The sequence below is a fragment of the Salmo salar genome, chromosome 11, assembly GCF_965601325.2.
Source record: "Salmo salar chromosome 11, fSalSal1, whole genome shotgun sequence".
Lineage (NCBI taxonomy): Eukaryota > Metazoa > Chordata > Actinopteri > Salmoniformes > Salmonidae > Salmo > Salmo salar.
Window position 1 is genome coordinate 62706654 of NC_138301.1, and position 12632 is coordinate 62719285.

Here is a 12632-nt window from a genome sequence, read left to right on the forward strand (position 1 = left end):
CAGTATTACCCTCTGGTATTATCTCTATCAGCTACTGTAAGGATCAGTATTATCTCTAGTAGCTACAGTAAAGATCAGTATTACCCTCTGGTATTATCTCAAGTAGCTACAGTAAGGATCAGTATTACCCTCTGGTATTATCTCTAGTAGCTACAGTAAGGATCAGTATTACCCTCTGGTGTTATCTCTAGTAGCTACAGTATGGATCAGTATTACCCTCTGGTGTTATCTCTAGTAGCTACAGTAAAGATCAGTATTACCCTCTGGTGTTATCTCTAGTAGCTACACTAAGGATCAGTATTACCCTCTGGTATTATCTCTAGTAGCTACAGTAAGGATCAGTATTACCCTCTGGTATTATCTCTAGTAGCTACTGTAAGGATCAGTATTATCTCTAGTAGCTACAGTAAGGATCAGTATTACCCTCTGGTATTATCTCTATCAGCTACTGTAAGGATCAGTATTATCTCTAGTACCTACAGTAAAGATCAGTATTACCCTCTGGTATTATCTCTAGTAGCTACAGTAAGGATCAGTATTACCCTCTGGTATTATCTCTAGTAGCTACAGTAAGGATCAGTATTACCCTCTGGTGTTATCTCTAGTAGCTACAGTAAGGATCAGTATTACCCTCTGATGTTATCTCTAGTAGCTACAGTAAGGATCAGTATTACCCTCTGGTGTTATCTCTAGTAGCTACAGTAAGGACCAGTATTACCCTCTGGTATTATCTCTAGTTGCTACAGTAAGGATCAGTATTACCCTCTGGTATTATCTCTAGTAGCTACAGTAAGGATCAGTATTACCCTCTGGTATTATCTCTAGTAGCTACAGTAAGGATCAGTATTACCCTCTGGTATTATCTCTAGTAGCTACAGTAAGGATCAGTATTATCTCTAGTAGCTACAGTAAGGATCAGTATTATCTCTAGTAGCTACAGTAAGGATCAGTATTACCCTCTGGTATTATCTCTAGTAGCTACAGTAAGGATCAGTATTACCCTCTGGTATTATCTCTAGTAGCTACTGTAAGGATCAGTATTATCTCTAGTAGCTACAGTAAGGATCAGTATTACCCTCTGGTATTATCTCTATCAGCTACTGTAAGGATCAGTATTATCTCTAGTAGCTACAGTAAAGATCAGTATTACCCTCTGGTATTATCTCTATCAGCTACTGTAAGGATCAGTATTATCTCTAGTACCTACAGTAAAGATCAGTATTACCCTCTGGTATTATCTCTAGTAGCTACAGTAAGGATCAGTATTACCCTCTGGTATTATCTCTAGTAGCTACAGTAAGGATCAGTATTACCCTCTGGTGTTATCTCTAGTAGCTACAGTAAGGATCAGTATTACCCTCTGGTGTTATCTCTAGTAGCTACAGTAAGGATCAGTATTACCCTCTGGTGTTATCTCTAGTAGCTACAGTAAGGACCAGTATTACCCTCTGGTATTATCTCTAGTTGCTACAGTAAGGATCAGTATTACCCTCTGGTATTATCTCTAGTAGCTACAGTAAGGATCAGTATTACCCTCTGGTATTATCTCTAGTAGCTACAGTAAGGATCAGTATTACCCTCTGGTATTATCTCTAGTAGCTACACTAAGGATCAGTATTACCCTCTGGTGTTATCTCTAGTAGCTACAGTAAGGATCAGTATTACCCTCTGGTGTTATCTCTAGTAGCTACAGTAAGGATCAGTATTAGCCTCTGGTATTATCTCTAGTAGCTACAGTAAGGATCAGTATTACCCTCTGGTATTATCTCTAGTAGCTACAGTAAGGATCAGTATTATCTCTAGTAGCTACAGTAAGGATCAGTATTACCCTCTGGTATTATCTCTAGTAGCTACAGTAAGGATCAGTATTACCCTCTGGTATTATCTCTAGTAGCTACTGTAAGGATCAGTATTATCTCTAGTAGCTACAGTAAGGATCAGTATTACCCTCTGGTGTTATCTCTAGTAGCTACAGTAAGGATCAGTATTACCCTCTGGTATTATCTCTAGTAGCTACAGTAAGGATCAGTATTATCTCTAGTAGCTACAGTAAGGATCAGTATTATCTCTAGTAGCTACAGTAAGGATCAGTATTACCCTCTGGTATTATCTCTTGTAGCTACAGTAAGGATCAGTATTACCCTCTGGTATTATCTCTAGTAGCTACAGTAAGGATCAGTATTACACTCTGGTATTATCTCTAGTAGCTACAGTAAGGATCAGTATTACCCTCTGGTATTATCTCTAGTAGCTACAGTAAGGATCAGTATTACCCTCTGGTATTATCTCTAGTAGCTACAGTAAGGATCAGTATTACCCTCTGGTATTATCTCTAGTAGCTACAGTAAGGATCAGTATTACCCTCTGGTATTATCTCTAGTAGCTACTGTAAGGATCAGTATTATCTCTAGTAGCTACAGTAAGGATCAGTATTACCCTCTGGTATTATATCTATCAGCTACTGTAAGGATCAGTATTATCTCTAGTACCTACAGTAAAGATCAGTATTACCCTCTGGTATTATCTCTAGTAGCTACAGTAAGGATCAGTATTACCCTCTGGTATTATCTCTAGTAGCTACAGTAAGGATCAGTATTACCCTCTGGTATTATCTCTAGTAGCTACAGTAAGCACCAGTATTACCCTCTGGTATTATCTCTAGTAGCTACAGTAAGGATAAGTATTACCCTCTGGTGTTATCTCTAGTAGCTACAGTAAGGATCAGTATTAGCCTCTGGTATTATCTCTAGTAGCTACAGTAAGGATCAGTATTACCCTCTGGTATTATCTCTAGTAGCTACAGTAAGGATCAGTATTACCCTCTGGTATTATCTCTAGTAGCTACAGTAAGGATCAGTATTACCCTCTGGTGTTATCTCTAGTAGCTACAGTAAGGATCAGTATTACCCTCTGGTATTATCTCTAGTAGCTACAGTAAGGATCAGTATTATCTCTAGTAGCTACAGTAAGGATCAGTATTATCTCTAGTAGCTACAGTAAGGATCAGTATTACCCTCTGGTATTATCTCTAGTAGCTACAGTAAGGATCAGTATTACCCTCTGGTATTATCTCTAGTAGCTACTGTAAGGATCAGTATTATCTCTAGTAGCTACAGTAAGGATCAGTATTACCCTCTGGTGTTATCTCTAGTAGCTACAGTAAGGATCAGTATTACCCTCTGGTATTATCTCTAGTAGCTACAGTAAGGATCAGTATTATCTCTAGTAGCTACAGTAAGGATCAGTATTATCTCTAGTAGCTACAGTAAGGATCAGTATTACCCTCTGGTATTATCTCTAGTAGCTACAGTAAGGATCAGTATTACCCTCTGGTATTATCTCTAGTAGCTACAGTAAGGATCAGTATTACACTCTGGTATTATCTCTAGTAGCTACAGTAAGGATCAGTATTACCCTCTGGTATTATCTCTAGTAGCTAAAGTAAGGATCAGTATTACCCTCTGGTATTATCTCTAGTAGCTACAGTAAGGATCAGTATTACCCTCTGGTATTATCTCTACTTGCTACAGTAAGGATCAGTATTACATTCTGGTATTATCTCTAGTAGCTACAGTAAGGATCAGTATTACCCTCCAGTATTATCTCTAGTAGCTACAGTAAGGATCAGTATTATCTCTAGTAGCTACAGTAAGGATCAGTATTACCCTCTGGTATTATCTCTAGTAGCTACAGTAAGGATCAGTATTATCTCTATTAGCTACAGTAAGGATCAGTATTACCCTCTGGTATTATCTCTAGTAGCTACGTTAAGGATCAGTATTACCCTCCGGTATTATCTCTAGTAGCTACAGTAAGGATCAGTATTATCTCTAGTAGCTACAGTAAGGATCAGTATTATCTCTAGTAGCTACAGTAAGGATCAGTATTACCCCCTGGAATTAGCTCTAGTAGCTACAGTAAGGTTCAGTATTATCTCTAGTAGCTACAGTAAGGATCAGTATTACCCTCTGGTATTATCTCTAGTAGCTACAGTAAGGATCAGTATTACCCTCTGGTATTATCTCTAGTAGCAACAGTAAGGATCAGTATTACCATCTGGTATTATCTCTAGTAGCTACAGTATGGATCAGTATTATCTCTAGTAGCTACAGTAAGGATCAGTATTACCCTCTGGTATTATCTCTAGTAGCTACAGTAAGGATCAGTATTACCCTCTGGTATTATCTCTAGTAGCTACAGTAAGGATCAGTATAACCCTCTGGTATTATCTCTAGTAGCTACAGTAAGGATCAGTATTACCCTCTGGTATTATCTCTAGTAGCTACAGTAAGGATCAGTATTACCCTCTGGTGTTATCTCTAGTAGCTACAGTAAGGATCTGTATTATCTCTAGTAGCTACAGTAAGGATCAGTATTATCTCTAGTAGCTACAGTAAGGATCAGTATTACCCTCTGGTATTATCTCTAGTAGCTACAGTAAGGATCAGTATTACCCTCTGGTATTATCTCTAGTAGCTACTGTAAGGATCAGTATTATCTCTAGTAGCTACAGTAAAGATCAGTATTACCCTCTGGTATTATCTCTAGTAGCTACAGTAAGGACCAGTATTACCCTCTGGTATTATCTCTAGTTGCTACAGTAAGGATCATTATTACCCTCTGGTATTATCTCTAGTAGCTACAGTAAGGATCAGTATTACCCTCTGGTATTATCTCTAGTAGCTACAGTAAGGATCAGTATTACCCTCTGGTATGATCTCTAGTAGCTACAGTAAGGATCAGTATTATCTCTAGTAGCTAAAGTAAGGATCAGTATTACCCTCTGGTATTATCTCTAGTAGCTACACTAAGGATCAGTATTACCCTCTGGTGTTATCTCTAGTAGCTACAGTAAGGGTCAGTATTACCCTCTAGAATTATCTCTAGTAGCTACAGTAAGGATCAGTATTACCCTCTGGTATTATCTCTAGTAGCTACAGTAAGCACCAGTATTACCCTCTGGTATTATCTCTAGAAGCTACAGTAAGGATCAGTATTACCCTCTGGTGTTATCTCTAGTAGCTACAGTAAGGATCAGTATTAGCCTCTGGTATTATCTCTAGTAGCTACAGTAAGGATCAGTATTACCCTCTGGTATTATCTCTAGTAGCTACAGTAAGGATCAGTATTACCCTCTGGTATTATCTCTAGTAGCTACAGTAAGGATCAGTATTACCCTCTGGTGTTATCTCTAGTAGCTACAGTAAGGATCAGTATTACCCTCTGGTATTATCTCTAGTAGCTACAGTAAGGATCAGTATTATCTCTAGTAGCTACAGTAAGGATCAGTATTATCTCTAGTAGCTACAGTAAGGATCAGTATTACCCTCTGGTATTATCTCTAGTAGCTACAGTAAGGATCAGTATTACCCTCTGGTATTATCTCTAGTAGCTACTGTAAGGATCAGTATTATCTCTAGTAGCTACAGTAAGGATCAGTATTACCCTCTGGTGTTATCTCTAGTACCTACAGTAAGGATCAGTATTACCCTCTGGTATTATCTCTAGTAGCTACAGTAAGGATCAGTATTATCTCTAGTAGCTACAGTAAGGATCAGTATTATCTCTAGTAGCTACAGTAAGGATCAGTATTAGCCTCTGGTATTATCTCTAGTAGCTACAGTAAGGATCAGTATTACCCTCTGGTATTATCTCTAGTAGCTACAGTAAGGATCAGTATTACACTCTGGTATTATCTCTAGTAGCTACAGTAAGGATCAGTATTACCCTCTGGTATTATCTCTAGTAGCTACAGTAAGGATCAGTATTACCCTCTGGTATTATCTCTAGTAGCTACAGTAAGGATCAGTATTACCCTCTGGTATTATCTCTACTTGCTACAGTAAGGATCAGTATTACATTCTGGTATTATCTCTAGTAGCTACAGTAAGGATCAGTATTACCCTCCAGTATTATCTCTAGTAGCTACAGTAAGGATCAGTATTATCTCTAGTAGCTACAGTAAGGATCAGTATTACCATCTGGTATTATCTCTAGTAGCTACAGTACGGATCAGTATTATCTCTAGTAGCTACAGTAAGGATCAGTATTACCCTCTGGTATTATCTCTAGTAGCTACAGTAAGGATCAGTATTACCCTCTGGTATTATCTCTAGTAGCTACAGTAAGGATCAGTATTACCCTCTGGTATTATCTCTAGTAGCTATAGTAAGGATCAGTATTACCCTCTGGTATTATCTCTAGTAGCTACAGTAAGGATCAGTATTACCCTCTGGTGTTATCTCTAGTAGCTACAGTAAGGATCAGTATTACCCTCTGGTATTATCTCTAGTAGCTACAGTAAGGATCAGTATTATCTCTAGTAGCTACAGTAAGGATCAGTATTATCTCTAGTAACTACAGTAAGGATCAGTATTACCCTCTGGTATTATCTCTAGTAGCTACAGCAAGGATCAGTATTACCCTCTGGTATTATCTCTAGTAGCTACTGTAAGGATCAGTATTATCTCTAGTAGCTACAGTAAAGATCAGTATTACCCTCTGGTATTATCTCTAGTAGCTACAGTAAGGACCAGTATTACCCTCTGGTATTATCTCTAGTTGCTACATTAAGGATCAGTATTACCCTCTGGTATTATCTCTAGTAGCTACAGTAAGGATCAGTATTACCCTCTGGTATTATCTCTAGTAGCTACAGTAAGGATCAGTATTACCCTCTGGTATGATCTCTAGTAGCTACAGTAAGGATCAGTATTATCTCTAGTAGCTACAGTAAGGATCAGTATTACCCTCTGGTATTATCTCTAGTAGCTACACTAAGGATCAGTATTACCCTCTGGTGTTATCTCTAGTAGCAACAGTAAGGGTCAGTATTACCCTCTGGAATTATCTCTAGTAGCTACAGTAAGGATCAGTATTACCCTCTGGTATTATCTCTAGTAGCTACAGTAAGCACCAGTATTACCCTCTGGTATTATCTCTAGTAGCTACAGTAAGGATCAGTATTACCCTCTGGTATTATCTCTAGTAGCTACACTAAGGATCAGTATTACCCTCTGGTGTTATCTCTAGTAGCAACAGTAAGGGTCAGTATTACCCTCTGGAATTATCTCTAGTAGCTACAGTAAGGATCAGTGTTACCCTCTGGTATGATCTCTAGTAGCTACAGTAAGGATCAGTATTATCTCTAGTAGCTACAGTAAGGATCAGTATTACCCTCTGGTATTATCTCTAGTAGCTACACTAAGGATCAGTATTACCCTCTGGTGTTATCTCTAGTAGCAACAGTAAGGGTCAGTATTACCCTCTGGAATTATCTCTAGTAGCTACAGTAAGGATCAGTATTACCCTCTGGTATTATCTCTAGTAGCTACAGTAAGCACCAGTATTACCCTCTGGTATTATCTCTAGTAGCTACAGTAAGGATCAGTATTACCCTCTGGTGTTATCTCTAGTAGCTACAGTAAGGATCAGTATTAGCCTCTGGTATTATCTCTAGTAGCTACAGTAAGGATCAGTATTACCCTCTGGTATTATCTCTAGTAGCTACAGTAAGGATCAGTATTACCCTCTGGTATTATCTCTAGTAGCTACAGTAAGGATCAGTATTACCCTCTGGTGTTATCTCTAGTAGCTACAGTAAGGATCAGTATTACCCTCTGGTATTATCTCTAGTAGCTACAGTAACGATCAGTATTATCTCTAGTAGCTACAGTAAGGATCAGTATTATCTCTAGTAGCTACAGTAAGGATCAGTATTACCCTCTGTTATTATCTCTAGTAGCTACAGTAAGGATCAGTATTACCCTCTGGTATTATCTCTAGTAGCTACTGTAAGGATCAGTATTATCTCTAGTAGCTACAGTAAGGATCAGTATTACCCTCTGGTGTTATCTCTAGTAGCTACAGTAAGGATCAGTATTACCCTCTGGTATTATCTCTAGTAGCTACAGTAAGGATAAGTATTATCTCTAGTAGCTACAGTAAGGATCAGTATTATCTCTAGTAGCTACAGTAAGGATCAGTATTACCCTCTGGTATTATCTCTAGTAGCTACAGTAAGGATCAGTATTACCCTCTGGTATTATCTCTAGTAGCTACTGTAAGGATCAGTATTATCTCTAGTAGCTACAGTAAGGATCAGTATTACCCTCTGGTATTATCTCTATCAGCTACTGTAAGGATCAGTATTATCTCTAGTAGCTACAGTAAAGATCAGTATTACCCTCTGGTATTATCTCAAGTAGCTAGAGTAAGGATCAGTATTACCCTCTGGTAGTATCTCTAGTAGCTACAGTAAGGATCAGTATTACCCTCTGGTGTTATCTCTAGTAGCTACAGTACGGATCAGTATTACCCTCTGGTGTTATCTCTAGTAGCTACAGTAAGGATCAGTATTACCCTCTGGTGTTATCTCTAGTAGCTACAGTAAGGATCAGTATTACCCTCTGGTATTATCTCTAGTAGCTACAGTAAGGATCAGTATTACCCTCTGGTATTATCTCTAGTAGCTACTGTAAGGATCAGTATTATCTCTAGTAGCTACAGTAAGGATCAGTATTACCCTCTGGTATTATCTCTATCAGCTACTGTAAGGATCAGTATTATCTCTAGTACCTACAGTAAAGATCAGTATTACCCTCTGGTATTATCTCTAGTAGCTACAGTAAGGATCAGTATTACCCTCTGGTATTATCTCTAGTAGCTACAGTAAGGATCAGTATTACCCTCTGGTGTTATCTCTAGTAGCTACAGTAAGGATCAGTATTACCCTCTGGTGTTATCTCTAGTAGCGACAGTAAGGATCAGTATTAACCTCTGGTGTTATCTCTAGTAGCTACAGTAAGGACCAGTATTACCCTCTGGTATTATCTCTAGTTGCTACAGTAAGGATCAGTATTACCCTCTGGTATTATCTCTAGTAGCTACAGTAAGGATCAGTATTACCCTCTGGTATTATCTCTAGTAGCTACAGTAAGGATCAGTATTACCCTCTGGTATTATCTCTAGTAGCTACAGTAAGGATCAGTATTATCTCTAGTAGCTACAGTAAGGATCAGTATTATCTCTAGTAGCTACAGTAAGGATCAGTATTACCCTCTGGTATTATCTCTAGTAGCTACAGTAAGGATCAGTATTACCCTCTGGTATTATCTCTAGTAGCTACTGTAAGGATCAGTATTATCTCTAGTAGCTACAGTAAGGATCAGTATTACCCTCTGGTATTATCTCTATCAGCTACTGTAAGGATCAGTATTATCTCTAGTAGCTACAGTAAAGATCAGTATTACCCTCTGGTATTATCTCAAGTAGCTACAGTAAGGATCAGTATTACCCTCTGGTATTATCTCTAGTAGCTACAGTAAGGATCAGTATTACCCTCTGGTGTTATCTCTAGTAGCTACAGTATGGATCAGTATTACCCTCTGGTGTTATCTCTAGTAGCTACAGTAAAGATCAGTATTACCCTCTGGTGTTATCTCTAGTAGCTACACTAAGGATCAGTATTACCCTCTGGTATTATCTCTAGTAGCTACAGTAAGGATCAGTATTACCCTCTGGTATTATCTCTAGTAGCTACTGTAAGGATCAGTATTATCTCTAGTAGCTACAGTAAGGATCAGTATTACCCTCTGGTATTATCTCTATCAGCTACTGTAAGGATCAGTATTATCTCTAGTACCTACAGTAAAGATCAGTATTACCCTCTGGTATTATCTCTAGTAGCTACAGTAAGGATCAGTATTACCCTCTGGTATTATCTCTAGTAGCTACAGTAAGGATCAGTATTACCCTCTGGTGTTATCTCTAGTAGCTACAGTAAGGATCAGTATTACCCTCTGATGTTATCTCTAGTAGCTACAGTAAGGATCAGTATTACCCTCTGGTGTTATCTCTAGTAGCTACAGTAAGGACCAGTATTACCCTCTGGTATTATCTCTAGTTGCTACAGTAAGGATCAGTATTACCCTCTGGTATTATCTCTAGTAGCTACAGTAAGGATCAGTATTACCCTCTGGTATTATCTCTAGTAGCTACAGTAAGGATCAGTATTACCCTCTGGTATTATCTCTAGTAGCTACAGTAAGGATCAGTATTATCTCTAGTAGCTACAGTAAGGATCAGTATTATCTCTAGTAGCTACAGTAAGGATCAGTATTACCCTCTGGTATTATCTCTAGTAGCTACAGTAAGGATCAGTATTACCCTCTGGTATTATCTCTAGTAGCTACTGTAAGGATCAGTATTATCTCTAGTAGCTACAGTAAGGATCAGTATTACCCTCTGGTATTATCTCTATCAGCTACTGTAAGGATCAGTATTATCTCTAGTAGCTACAGTAAAGATCAGTATTACCCTCTGGTATTATCTCAAGTAGCTACAGTATGGATCAGTATTACCCTCTGGTATTATCTCTAGTAGCTACACTAAGGATCAGTATTACCCTCTGGTGTTATCTCTAGTAGCTACAGTACGGATCAGTATTACCCTCTGGTGTTATCTCTAGTAGCTACAGTAAAGATCAGTATTACCCTCTGGTGTTATCTCTAGTAGCTACAGTAAGGATCAGTATTACCCTCTGGTATTATCTCTAGTAGCTACAGTAAGGATCAGTATTACCCTCTGGTATTATCTCTAGTAGCTACTGTAAGGATCAGTATTATCTCTAGTAGCTACAGTAAGGATCAGTATTACCCTCTGGTATTATCTCTATCAGCTACTGTAAGGATCAGTATTATCTCTAGTACCTACAGTAAAGATCAGTATTAACCTCTGGTATTATCTCTAGTAGCTACAGTAAGGATCAGTATTACCCTCTGGTATTATCTCTAGTAGCTACAGTAAGGATCAGTATTACCCTCTGGTGTTATCTCTAGTAGCTACAGTAAGGATCAGTATTACCCTCTGGTGTTATCTCTAGTAGCTACAGTAAGGATCAGTATTACCCTCTGGTGTTATCTCTAGTAGCTACAGTAAGGACCAGTATTACCCTCTGGTATTATCTCTAGTTGCTACAGTAAGGATCAGTATTACCCTCTGGTATTATCTCTAGTAGCTACAGTAAGGATCAGTATTAGCCTCTGGTATTATCTCTAGTAGCTACAGTAAGGATCAGTATTACCCTCTGGTATTATCTCTAGTAGCTACAGTAAGGATCAGTATTACCCTCTGGTATTATCTCTAGTAGCTACAGTAAGGATCAGTATTACCCTCTGGTGTTATCTCTAGTAGCTACAGTAAGGATCAGTATTACCCTCTGGTATTATCTCTAGTAGCTACAGTAACGATCAGTATTATCTCTAGTAGCTACAGTAAGGATCAGTATTATCTCTAGTAGCTACAGTAAGGATCAGTATTACCCTCTGGTATTATCTCTAGTAGCTACAGTAAGGATCAGTATTACCCTCTGGTATTATCTCTAGTAGCTACTGTAAGGATCAGTATTATCTCTAGTAGCTACAGTAAGGATCAGTATTACCCTCTGGTGTTATCTCTAGTAGCTACAGTAAGGATCAGTATTACCCTCTGGTATTATCTCTAGTAGCTACAGTAAGGATCAGTATTATCTCTAGTAGCTACAGTAAGGATCAGTATTATCTCTAGTAGCTACAGTAAGGATCAGTATTACCCTCTGGTATTATCTCTAGTAGCTACAGTAAGGATCAGTATTACCCTCTGGTATTATCTCTAGTAGCTACTGTAAGGATCAGTATTATCTCTAGTAGCTACAGTAAGGATCAGTATTACCCTCTGGTATTATCTCTATCAGCTACTGTAAGGATCAGTATTATCTCTAGTAGCTACAGTAAAGATCAGTATTACCCTCTGGTATTATCTCAAGTAGCTACAGTAAGGATCAGTATTACCCTCTGGTATTATCTCTAGTAGCTACAGTAAGGATCAGTATTACCCTCTGGTGTTATCTCTAGTAGCTACAGTACGGATCAGTATTACCCTCTGGTGTTATCTCTAGTAGCTACAGTAAGGATCAGTATTACCCTCTGGTGTTATCTCTAGTAGCTACAGTAAGGATCAGTATTACCCTCTGGTATTATCTCTAGTAGCTACAGTAAGGATCAGTATTATCTCTAGTAGCTACAGTAAGGATCAGTATTATCTCTAGTAGCTACAGTAAGGATCAGTATTACCCTCTGGTATTATCTCTAGTAGCTACAGTAAGGATCAGTATTACCCTCTGGTATTATCTCTAGTAGCTACTGTAAGGATCAGTATTATCTCTAGTAGCTACAGTAAGGATCAGTATTACCCTCTGGTATTATCTCTATCAGCTACTGTAAGGATCAGTATTATCTCTAGTAGCTACAGTAAAGATCAGTATTACCCTCTGGTATTATCTCAAGTAGCTACAGTAAGGATCAGTATTACCCTCTGGTATTATCTCTAGTAGCTACAGTAAGGATCAGTATTACCCTCTGGTGTTATCTCTAGTAGCTACAGTACGGATCAGTATTACCCTCTGGTGTTATCTCTAGTAGCTACAGTAAGGATCAGTATTACCCTCTGGTGTTATCTCTAGTAGCTACAGTAAGGATCAGTATTACCCTCTGGTATTATCTCTAGTAGCTACAGTAAGGATCAGTATTACCCTCTGGTATTATCTCTAGTAGCTACTGTAAGGATCAGTATTATCTCTAGTAGCTACAGTAAGG